The 12,053-nt window shown below is 41.3% G+C and overlaps 1 protein-coding gene across 1 annotated transcript in view; it reads left to right on the forward strand.

Annotated features, from left to right (window-relative positions):
- Window positions 1-2,765: 2,765 nt before the first annotated feature.
- Window positions 2,766-12,053, forward strand: part of LOC112256884 (leucine-rich repeat transmembrane protein FLRT2) — a 56,511-nt gene continuing 47,223 nt past the window's right edge. The window contains 1 exon segment of the mRNA XM_024430440.2: window positions 2,766-2,983. The gene's annotated coding sequence lies outside the window, so the exon portion shown is untranslated.

A 12,053-nucleotide genomic window follows, 5' to 3' on the forward strand; every position in this document is an offset into this window, starting at 1 on the left:
TCCGTTTTGTCACTAAAGCACCTTATACCACTGCGACTTGTATGCTCTAGTCGGCTGGCCCTCGCTACATATTCGTCGCCAGACCCACTGGCTCCAGGTCATCTACAAGTCCATGCTAGGTAAAGCTCCGCCTTATCTCAGTTCACTGGTCACGATGGCAACACCCATCCGTAGCACGCGCTCCAGCAGGTGTATCTCACTGATCATCCCTAAAGCCAACACCTCATTTGGCCGCCTTTCGTTCCAGTTCTCTGCTGCCTGTGACTGGAACGAATTGCAAAAATCGCTGAAGTTGGAGACTTTTATCTCCCTCAACAACTTCAAACATCTGCTATCTGAGCAGTTAACCGATCGCTGCAGCTGTACATAGTCTATCGGTAAATAGCCCACCCATTTTTACCTACCTCATCCCCATACTCTTTTATTTATTTACTTTTCTGCTCTTTTGCACACCAATATCTCTACCTGTACATGACCTTCTGATCATTTATCACTCCAGTGTTATTAATCTGCAAAATTGTAATTATTCGCCTACCTCCTCTTGCCTTTTGCACACAATGTATATAGACTCCCCTTTTTTTTCTACTGTGTTATTGACTTGTTAATTGTTTACTCCATGTGTAACTCTGTGTTGTCTGTTCACACTGCTATGCTTTATCTTGACCAGGTCGCAGTTGCAAATGAGAACTTGTTCTCAACTAGCCTACCTGGTTAAATAAAGGTGAAATAAAATAAATGTTTAAAAAAAATATAAAAAAATCACAGTGTAATGAACCTGCGGAAAGCCCCTTCTAAACACATCACAGTGTAATGAACCTGTGGAAAGCCCCTTCTAAACACATCACAGTGTAATGAACCTGTGGAAAGCCCCTTCTAAACACATCACAGTGTAATGAACCTGTGGAAAGCCCCTTCTAAACACATCACACTGTAATTAACCTGTGGAATGCCCCTTCTAAATACATCACACTTTAATGAACCTGTGGAGAGCCCCTTCTAAATACATCACACTGTAATGAATCTGTGGAGAGCCCCTTCTAAATACATCATAGTGTAATGAACCTGTAGAGAGCCCCTTCTAAATACATCACAGTGTAATGAATCTGTGGAGAGCCCCTTCTAAATACATCACACTTTAATGAACCTGTGGAGAGCCCCTTCTAAATACATCACACTGTAATGAATCTGTGGAGAGCCCATTCTAAATACATCATAGTGTAATGAACCTGTAGAGAGCCCCTTCTAAATACATCACACTGTAATGAATCTGTGGAGAGACCCTTCTAAATACATCACACTTTAATGAACCTGTGGAGAGCCCCTTCTAAATACATCACACTGTAATGAATCTGTGGAGAGCCCCTTCTAAATACATCACAGTGTAATGAACCTGTAGAGAGCCCCTTCTAAATACATCACAGTGTAATGAACCTGTAGAGAGCCCCTTCTAAATACATCACACTGTAATGAATGAATCTGTTGAGAGCCCCTTCTCTAAATACATCACACTGTAATGAACCTGTTGAGAGCCCCTTCTAAATACATCACACTGTAATGAATCTGTTGAGAGCCCCTTCTAAATACATCACAGTGTAATGAACCTGTAGAGAGCCCCTTCTAAATACATCACACTGTAATGAATGAATCTGTTGAGAGCCCCTTCTAAATACATCACACTGTAATGAACCTGTTGAGAGCCCCTTCTAAATACATCACACTGTAATGAATCTGTTGAGAGCCCCTTCTAAATACATCACAGTGTAATGAACCTGTGGAGAGCCCCTTCTAAATACATCACACTGTAATGAACCTGTTGAGAGTCCCTTCTAAATACATCACACTGTAATGAACCTGTGGAGAGCCCCTTCTAAATACATCACACTGTAATGAACCTGTTGAGAGCCCCTTCTAAATACATCACACTGTAATGAACCTGTTGAGAGTCCCTTCTAAATACATCACACTGTAATGAACCTGTGGAGAGCCCCTTCTAAATACATCACACTGTAATGAACCTGTTGAGAGCCCCTTCTAAATACATCACACTGTAATGAACCTGTTGAGAGTCCCTTCTAAATACATCACACTGTAATGAACCTGTGGAGAGCCCCTTCTAAATACATCACAGTGTAATGAACCTGTAGAGAGCCCCTTCTAAATACATCACAGTGTAATGAACCTGTAGAGAGCCCCTTCTAAATACATCACACTGTAATGAACCTGTGGAGAGCCCCTTCTAACCAATACAGACACCATAGCTAGCTACATAATAAATGGTTCACTTTGACCTCATAAAACCTTTCCACTACAAGCTTCTCTTCCTCTTTTTTGGGAACCACTCATTGTTCTCGAGAGTAGCGTTTACCCTTCCTTGATCTATCTCTGAGGAGGCTGTGGTTCAGTTCTAAAGCCTGGGGAGTTTTAGCATGTTGGATGGATCATCACATGGTCTTCATCCGTGAGAGACAGTGGAGAGAGGGGGTCGCTGTACTACCGAGCCAACCTCAGTCTCCTGACTCCTCAACCATCCGGGCCACTCTCTATTTCTCCTCTCTCGCTTTTGTTCTATGGTGTTCCCCAGGCTCTCCTTCCTTCAAGAGGCCTGGAAACCCGACCCTACTATAGTCATACTGTGCCTGTGAGCTCATCGCTAGCTGGGCTTATAGGTTAAATAAAAAGGAAGTTGAGAATCCAACTGGATGTAGGTTGCCTGCCTATGGAGGGCTGGTCCAGGGCTGAGGGGGAGTTGACGGAGGTAGGGAGGGAGAGGGTTAAGTTACACCAGTGGAAGAGAAGGAAAGGCTGAGGTGTTGATCTCACTGGGAAGTCGCCTGTGCCGAGCAGTGCCCCGGGTATCCCACTCTCTCTCTGAACGTTTACAAGTCATCCGTTCAGGACGGGGACTGGGAAACACCGCAGAGGACCGTGAGACCCCAGGAATTCAGGGTCCCTGACTGTGTACCAATCAGCAGCGCTAGAGAAGGTATAGAGCCAGTCTCCTAATTACCTGCTGTAATGACTGTGTACCTACGGGGCACTGTTAAATTGCTGCTGCATGCACTTAAGGCTGGGCAATAAATAACATGTATTATGTTGATGTTTAAGACAATTTCGCTAGAGGTTAAATAGTAGTAGGCTATGAGCAGACGATGAACAACAAAAATATATTCAGTTATATTCAAAGTTGAGATCAAATGTGAAATGAGAAACCATATTCATAGTTATTTTGAAAGTTATATTCAAAGTTATATTGAGATCAAATGTAAAATCTGTATAGTACAAGGAAGAACTGAAGCTGAAAGTGCTCATATACATGTAAGAGTAGTTTTATAGATGGTTTGAAATCTTGCTGGGCTGTCATTTATTATATCCCAAAGACACATCGTGAACACATACTGCACTTCTGCAAATGTGTCTTAGTATATTGTAAGGGAATCTATTGGAAATACAGTATTATACTGTCACATTATTTATTTGGTTGGGTGAATTTATATTGCGGTATTTTATTTTATTTAATGCAAAAATTATGAATTAATTAAATAATTACTAGGTATTTACAGACAGAATACTTATTAAAATTGTAATTACACAGTATTAACATATAAATTATTTGCTTGTTTAATCAAGCACTGCTTGACTACTACACCATTTGGTTCTGGGTTGCCATGTAGTTGCACATTTGAGTACCCTTACTATCATACAATCGCCTATTGGAAGCAGTAGTGTAAAATACTGTGCTACCACAAAATGTAATTCACTGAAAACACATGGATGTCATCTAGTCTGATCTAATGGATTGAATCTGAACAAGAAGAACAAGAAGTCAGAATAACTACTGACGGACGTCCGTCCATGAAATCCCTGAAGCGGTTCACCGTTTCTCCACTACTGGGAATTTGTAGCTGCGAATAAAAGATTCAAAACAACACAGATAGAACCAGATCACGTTGTTACATTAGTTGCTTCATTCATCAGAATATAAATCAAATTAAAGTATAATTGGGTGGGGCTTCACTACAATGCCTCTCGTGTGTGTGTGTGTGTGTGTGCCTTTGTACGTGTGTATTGCACATCTCTGCTTTCCTATTGTGTTTGCAGCCATCCACTTGTGTTTTACAGTGTATTGATCGCAGGTGAAACCACAGTAATGGTTTCTATCCCATCAGTGCCTCGGTTTAGCTGTTTGCCCTGCAGTTCTATTTACTGACATTGATTAATGAATTCACATACTAACTCAATCATTACATCCTGGACAGAGCTGTTCAGAGGAATAGTCAAATTCATATGGTCCATATTGTGAAGAAATACATCTCAGAACTTGTGAAAGATAACAATGAAAACTACACTGCAATTTTTTTAAATCTTACCTACTGTAGATATATTTTACCATTAGAATGCATTGACTTGCCCTTTTACCAAGGTAAATAATCTTAGTGCACTAGCAGATCATTTTTCTTATTTAAAAAATAAAATATACAGCATATTTTTTAAAAGCTTTACACAAGTGGTGTAAGATCATTAATCTAATTTCAAGTTATTTGATCTTAACAAGACAAATTCCCTTATTGCACTGGCAGATGCTTTTTATTTTTTTACTTAAAGCTAAAAAAGTCTTGAAACAAGTCAGAATATCTGAAAACAATACAAAATCTCTTGATACATTTTCTGATTAAGCTAAATCAACGCAAAACAAGTCAAATGCGCTTTCTTGGTGAGCCGGATCAACTCCCAATTTTTGATTTAATTTAATTATGTTAATACAATATAAAACAATCTAGGTAATTTATAACGTTGTTTGCATATTTAATATTTTTCAACAAAAATTAGATAGAATAGAATGGAAACTTTTACCTGCAGTTATTGTTTTAGAGTTCTACATTTCAGTTATATCTAGTGCCTGAAGAAGTTTTGGAAATGTTGTTTTTTTTACAAAAAATAAGTCACTGTTTAAAATGGATCCTATGGCTCCCAGCCATTTATAATGTGATGAAAATGCATTTATGTTTGCTACTACTCTGTATGTTGACAAAAGCAACAATCCCTTCTAGGGTTTATGCTTCGCTTATGTCACAAAAGTCACTGTGGATTGTTATGTTGTGAGACATGTGGCAGTGGCAGACTGCTGACATACCAGCTTCACTGCTGGCCGGGTCGCTGTGGACAGGTGGCAAATGCCGCTGGGTTTGTGGAGAGATAAAACACTGGAAACAAACACACACACACACATACTGAACATGACCATTGACAGTGCAGTCATTGGGTACCTAATGACTACAAGACTCATAGTGCAGTATATCTGTAGATCTCCTCTCCCTGGGCTGCAGGGCTGGTTGGATGCTGGTTTCCCTGGCTTTGGAGACAGTTTAAAGTGGCTTCCAGCCCCAGGGCAGAGCTAAAATATGCAGCAACAACACTCTGTAGGAAAATGAAAGTGAGAGCAAGTCCTGGATGGTTCCAGGGGTATTCTCTTACACAAATGAGGGGAGACGTATTGAGGCTAAGCAGTAGCTTGGGGTCTTCAACTCCCAAACTGTGAACAATATCAGGGCATGGGATGTTTTTGGGGGGTTCTCAAGTTAGCTGTTCACCAAGTGCCTTGTCCTCGTGTCCTGCTTACCGTATTTAGTTATTTTGGGGCAGATTTTCCTACACCTCAGCAGATCTCTAAAACGTACAGACAACTACACGAACAAAGAGTATGAGACTGAATACATTTTCACCTAATTTTAGAGAGTTGTCTGGGTTTCTCTATAGAGTATGTAGTGAGTAGGTATCGTTATATGAAGCAAAAATACTGGTCTCATGTTTAATATGCCTTACAAAAGTATTCACCCCCTTGACGTTTTTACTACTTTGTTTCATTATAACCTGCAATTTAAATAGATTTTTATTTGGTTTTCATGTAACGGACATACACAAAATAGTCCAAATTGGTGAAGTGAAAAAAATATATAATAATAAAAAACAGAAATGTGGTGTGTACATATGTATTCCCCCCCTTTGCTATGAAGCCCCTAAATAAGATCTGGTGCAAACAATTACCTTCAGACGTCACATAATTCGTTAAATAAAGTCCACCTGTGTGCAATCTAAGTGTCACATGATCTGTCACATGATATCAGTATATATACACCTGTTCTGAAAGGCCCCAGAGTCTTCAACACCACAAAGCAAGGGGCACCACCAAGCAAGCGGCACCATGAAGACCAAGGAGCTCTCCAAACAGGTCAGGGACAAAGTTGTGGAGATGTACAGATCAGGGTTGGGTTATAAGAAAATATCTGAAACTTTGAACATCCCACGAGCACCATTAAATCCATTAATAATAAATTGAAAGAATATGGCACCACAACAAACCTGCCAAGAGAGGGCCACCCACCAAAACTTACGGACCAGGCAAGGAGGTATTAATCAGAGAGGCAACAAAGAGACCAAAGATAAGCCTGAAGGAGCTGCAAAGCTCCACAGTGAAGATTGGAGTGTCTGTCCATAGGACCACTGTAAGCCGTACACTCCACGGAGCTGGGCTTCACAGAAGAGTGGCCAGAAAAAAGCAATTTCTTAAATAAAAAATGTTTTTCATCGGCAGGGACTGGGACACTGGTCAGAATTGAAGGAATGATGGTTGGCGCTACATACAAGAATATTCTTGAGGGAAACCTGTTTCAGTCTTCCAGATATTTGAGACTGGGACAGAGGTTCACCTTCCAGCAGGACAATGACCCTAAGCATACTGCTAAAGCAACACTCGAGTGGTTGAAGGGGAAAGATTTAAAAATCTTGGAATGGCCTAATCAAAGCCCAGTCCTCAATCCAATTGAGAATCTGTGGAATGACTTAAAGATTGCTGTACACCAGTGGAACCCATCCAACTTGAAGGAGCTGGAGCAATATTTCCTTGAAGAATGGGCAAAAATCCCAAGTGACTAGATGTGCCAAGCTTATAAAGACATACCCCAAGAGACTTGCAGTTGTAATTATGCCAAAGGTGGCTCTACAAAATATTGACTTTGAGGGGGTGAATAGTTCGTTTTCAGATTATTCGTCTTATTTCTGGTTTGTTTCACAACAAAACATATTTAGCATATTCAAAGTGGTAGGCATGTTGTGTAAATCAAATGATACAAACCCCCCACCCAAAATCAATTTTAATTCCAGGTTGGAAGGCAAAAAAATTGAAAAAATCCAGGGGGGTGAATACTTTCGCAAGGCACTGTAGGTCTTTACACCTTATGATCAGGTTAGATAGAGCGTTTAAAAAATACAAGATTGTTGCTGAATCGAACTGAATCAGCTTCGATCTATCCCGTGGAGGAGATATCTACCTTTTGGGAAAGTTACAGAACTTTTGCTACATTAGCCAGGGCTGTAGAACGGGAGTGGAGATCAAACCAATCAATGTAGAATTATCTCTGTAATAACTGGGCAACATGTAGCATTGTTATTGATAGCTGGTGTGTTTCAGATTTTCCAAGAACATGTACTCACAACTGGTTCCAAGATGGTAACATTAATCTCTCGCTTTGCTCCTAAAGAGTGTGTTGTGCTGCAAAGCACTTGGCCAGAAGAACATATACGCATCATACTAGAGGCAGAGGAGGAGGGGAATAAGAACAGGAGAATGTGACTAAATTCACTTTAATTGGTATTTCAAGGAGGTCTGGCAGAGTATGGTCATGGTGGCTTGTATTCTACTTTTATACATGGTGCTGCCAAGAAACAAAGCTTAAAAAGAAAAGTGGAAAAGTTAAGGTCTGCCAAGTGGGTGTGATGCTCTGCCTCTTTATTTAATTCTTGATTCCCAATCAGCTCCATTTGGATAAGACCTTGTTTCCGCATGTTAAATTGTTTAACCCCAATTAGTGGTTAGGTCTAACTCCTACGTACATCTGGCTTGTAGGCTAGCTGAAAACAGATTAAAAATGATCCCTTTAAAACAATTCTATGTAACAATCTAAATAAATCTACTATAACACACTTTATATTGTACTCCCAGGCAAGAAAAAATGGACACAACAACCACTAAGAAATTGGGAGACAAAGAGGATTTGGAGTTAGCCATGATAAGATCAGTAGAGACCACACTAAAGAGAAAGCATCTCATGCAAATTCCCATCGACTGATGTGGACGAGCTGCTGTATTAGCGTTAGGTCACTCAACATTTCCTCTCTCATTACAGTGCACTACTTTTGACCAGGGCCCATAGTGATCTGGTTAAAAGTAGTGCACTAAATAGGGAATATGGTGCCATTTGGGACACACAAAGGGCCTTCTCCTCCTGTCTTAAAGGGGAGGTGTGGGCCCAGTTGACCCAGGTCAAATTGCAATGCCATGCTCAGTTGATTACCTGGTGGGGGCTGCTGCTGTTTAGTAAGTGGATCCCCTAACCTTGTGTCTTTCACATTAAAGAGGTCTGGCGCTGGCGGCAGATCAGGCAGAAGGCAAAGCATCGACCTCAACTGAGCTGGGGGGAAAAAGTGCGAGAAAAATAAACCGTTGCTAAGGCTCTCTCGCAAACATGTATAGAAATAGAGAGACACACACACACACAAGTACACACACACAAGCACACACACAGACACTAAATCTCTGGCAGGGATGTCTCGCTCCGGCCTCCTTTTCTCTTCTCATCAGGGTTGAATGTTTTTTTGAATTGAGAATAGCCAATGAGATTTAACTGTCAGCTGTGAGAGTGGCACACGAATGGTCCAGCCCTGGGTATGATGTAATGGTTCAGGCAGTGGGTGGCACTCAGTGGTTTAATAAGAGGGTTATAGTGCAGCTAACAATAGAACAATACTTATTCCAGTTCCGTTTTTGTGCATTTTTTTACCCATTTGAACAAAATAACATGTGTAGCCTATTATTTATTCTCCTTACAATCACGACATCAGATTAGTATGATGGCAGGTCATGTAGTACATTCAACTCTGAGATGTAATCATTTGGATTGTGATTTGTAGCTGAAGACAGTGGTTAGGGAGCAACATGTACATAACATTACACACCCCGTATGGGATGTGAAGACGATTATGTTGATAGAGAACGAAAAAATACGAAAAAGTACAAAAATGTATGCAGTCACTATACTGTAAGTCGCTCTGGATAAGAGTGTCTGGTGATTGGCTAACATGTAAATATAAAGCACCATCTGAGAAATCTGATGTATTATGTGGGTGTGCATGTTGGTTAAATGTCACTCTTTCTGCAGTGTTCGGTCATTTTATTTATTTATACACACACAAGAAACAAGCAACCTGGAATGCACATACACGTTTACACACACACAACCACATGTACAGTACAATGACATACCACAGAAAATGTTTTGGGGAAAATCATTGTTTTTTTAAGCCTATAAATTCTGTTGTCTGGACAGAAATATTCAGTCATGTTAAGTATCACATAAAAGCCAATGTCACAGTGTAAATATCAAGGACAACATTTTAATTGTATGTACATATATTAACCACTAATCATTTTTCACTTAGTCGGGTCAGGGATTCGAACCGGCGTCCTTATGGTTACTGGTCAAATGCTCTTAACCGCTAGGCTATCTGCCACTGCTCTTTATTAACTATTAATATGCCTTTATTATAGCTAAGCTATGGCCAGTTATACATGACATATAATGTTTGAATGAGAAAATAATGAAGAACTAATATATGGCTAATAAGACATAATAAAGGCCTATTTAACTACTTATACACATACGTATAAACTACAAATTAGTGGTTGTATGTGTACCCAAGTTTGAATCTAACTGGATTGGTCAAATTGTGAAAATATGCTGTGAGTTGCACTGCATTGCTTGTTAGCCTTGTAGTTTGTGCTAGCTGGGGAGGGCTTGTTAGCCACGTAGTTTGTGGTAGCTGGGGAGGGCTTGTTAGCCACATAATTTGTGGTAGCCGGGGAGGGCTTGTTAGCCACGTAGTTTGTGCTAGCCGGGGAGGGCTTGTTAGCCACGTAGTTTGTGCTAGCCGGGGATGGCTTGTTAGCCACGTATATTGTGCTAGCCAGGGAGGGTTTGTTAAAAACGTAGTTTGTGCTAGCCGGGGAGGGCTTGTTCGCCACGTATATTGTGCTAGCCAGAGAGGGCTTGTTAAAAACGTAGTTTGTGGTAGCTGGGGAGGGCTTGTTAGCCACATAGTTTGTGCTAGCCGGGGAGAGCTTGTTAGCTACGTAGCTTGTGCTAGCCAGGGAGGGCTTGTTAGCCATGTAGTTAGTGCTAGCTGGGGTGGGCTTGTCAGAACACAAGTCACAAAAGCCTTGTGTACGCCGTGCTGCCTCAGTCTCTCCTATTGCTATCCTGTCCTCTGTTTGAGGTAGCTCACACTTCCACTCTATCCTTTAAAACAAATGTTTTGTGAAGTAGTTTATATGTGCAGCAGCTCGATTATCTTGTGACACGCATGTGTTGGGCTTGGTCATGCCTGTGTGTAAGACACTCACAGGGATAAGAGCAGAAGTGGAAACAACATCTATCTCCATTTGTTCAGCTGCTGGGAGACATGATTAAGTGGCACAGATATGATCCAGAGAGACACCTCGCTCTGAGCCCCCTAAACTCAATACACACATGCGCATCCAAGCATGCACGCAGACACACACAACACACCAGCTACACACACACACACAAACACACACGACACGCACACCAGCCACACACATACCAGCCACAAACACGCACACAATGTGACGGCTTGAGTTTCAGACCCTGGGTAGATTGGCTGGCTGCTGCTCCCTGTCCTGATTTATTGTTGCAAATTGAAATATTCCAAGAAGTGAGTCAGTTTGTGTTGGCAAGGCAACCGTCCAAGTTACAGGCTACACCACGAGCCTATTTTCATAGTATACACTGTATCAGCCATGGAATGATATGGCCACAAAAACAATATGAATTAATCTAGATATTGCTGAAATATCTCAGGAAGATTTTGGCTCTGGACCTGGACTCTGGACATGGACTCTTGACCCTGGACCCTTGACCCTGGACCCTGGACTCTTGACCCTGGAATCTGGACCCCGGACTCTAGATCCCGGGGCCGTTCGGTCGGACCTCCAGTGAATTCTCCCAGGCACCAGCCGGAGTGATGGCTGGGCTGTCAGGGATCAAAGCAGAGGTGTGTAGTTAATGTTGGAGAGATGTACCGTACAGTAATCTGACCTCACTGTCAACACAGGCTATCACAGGAATGTTCCTAATACTGTCTGGCTGGGGGTTCCTGATTACTGTGAGTACAGCTTGGCACAGCCTCCTTCTATGGTTTTCCACTGCCAGGACCCTGCTCTGCCCTGGCATAGGGCTTATAAAATACATACAATAAATACAAATTAACTAAGCTGAAAAAAATGTGGGTCCATGAGTGGTCATATGTGGGTCCAGGAGTGGTCATATGTAAGAGTGCTCTGGTAATCCCATTAGTTTTTTCAGTGGGGGTCTCCTCTTTCCTTCCCTTTCCTTTACGCTTGATGGAGTGAAATGAGTGTTCATGCCACAGTCACAGCATACGTCCCAAATGGCACCCTTTTCACTAAATAGTGCATTACTTTTAGCTTGAGCCCTATCAAAATTAGTGAACTATATAGGGACTATGGTGCCATTTAGAATGCTTTGACAGACAACGTGGCATGGCATATGTTGGCCTCTTTGAGTCATGGTCTTTTAGGTAGGGAGTGCCCATTAGCATGGCTTTACAGACTGTGTCGTAAATTATAACACAGGGGTCAAGTCAGCAGTTTTATGTACAGGTAATGTACACTCACACAAATGAGCTAGCTTGCAAAACACAGGCCAGCTCTCTGTGTGCTGTCTGCACATGTGCTAACTAAAAATATATAACCTTGAAGAAGTGGGAAGACAAGTCTACATTTTGACAGATGAAGAGTAAGGGATTTAGCTCAGCATGAGTTTGGTTTAGGGGTTAAAAGAGAATACATTTTAACAATAAATACTCTTTGCATATCACAGTAGCTGTCAAAACCAAGTACAAGTTTTCTGTAGAGACAACCCACCATTTAAATAAGTCAACCGTTTTTGTAGAACATAGTG

The sequence above is a fragment of the Oncorhynchus tshawytscha genome, linkage group LG08 (genome assembly GCF_018296145.1).
Source record: "Oncorhynchus tshawytscha isolate Ot180627B linkage group LG08, Otsh_v2.0, whole genome shotgun sequence".
In the NCBI taxonomy this organism is placed as follows: Eukaryota; Metazoa; Chordata; class Actinopteri; order Salmoniformes; family Salmonidae; genus Oncorhynchus; species Oncorhynchus tshawytscha.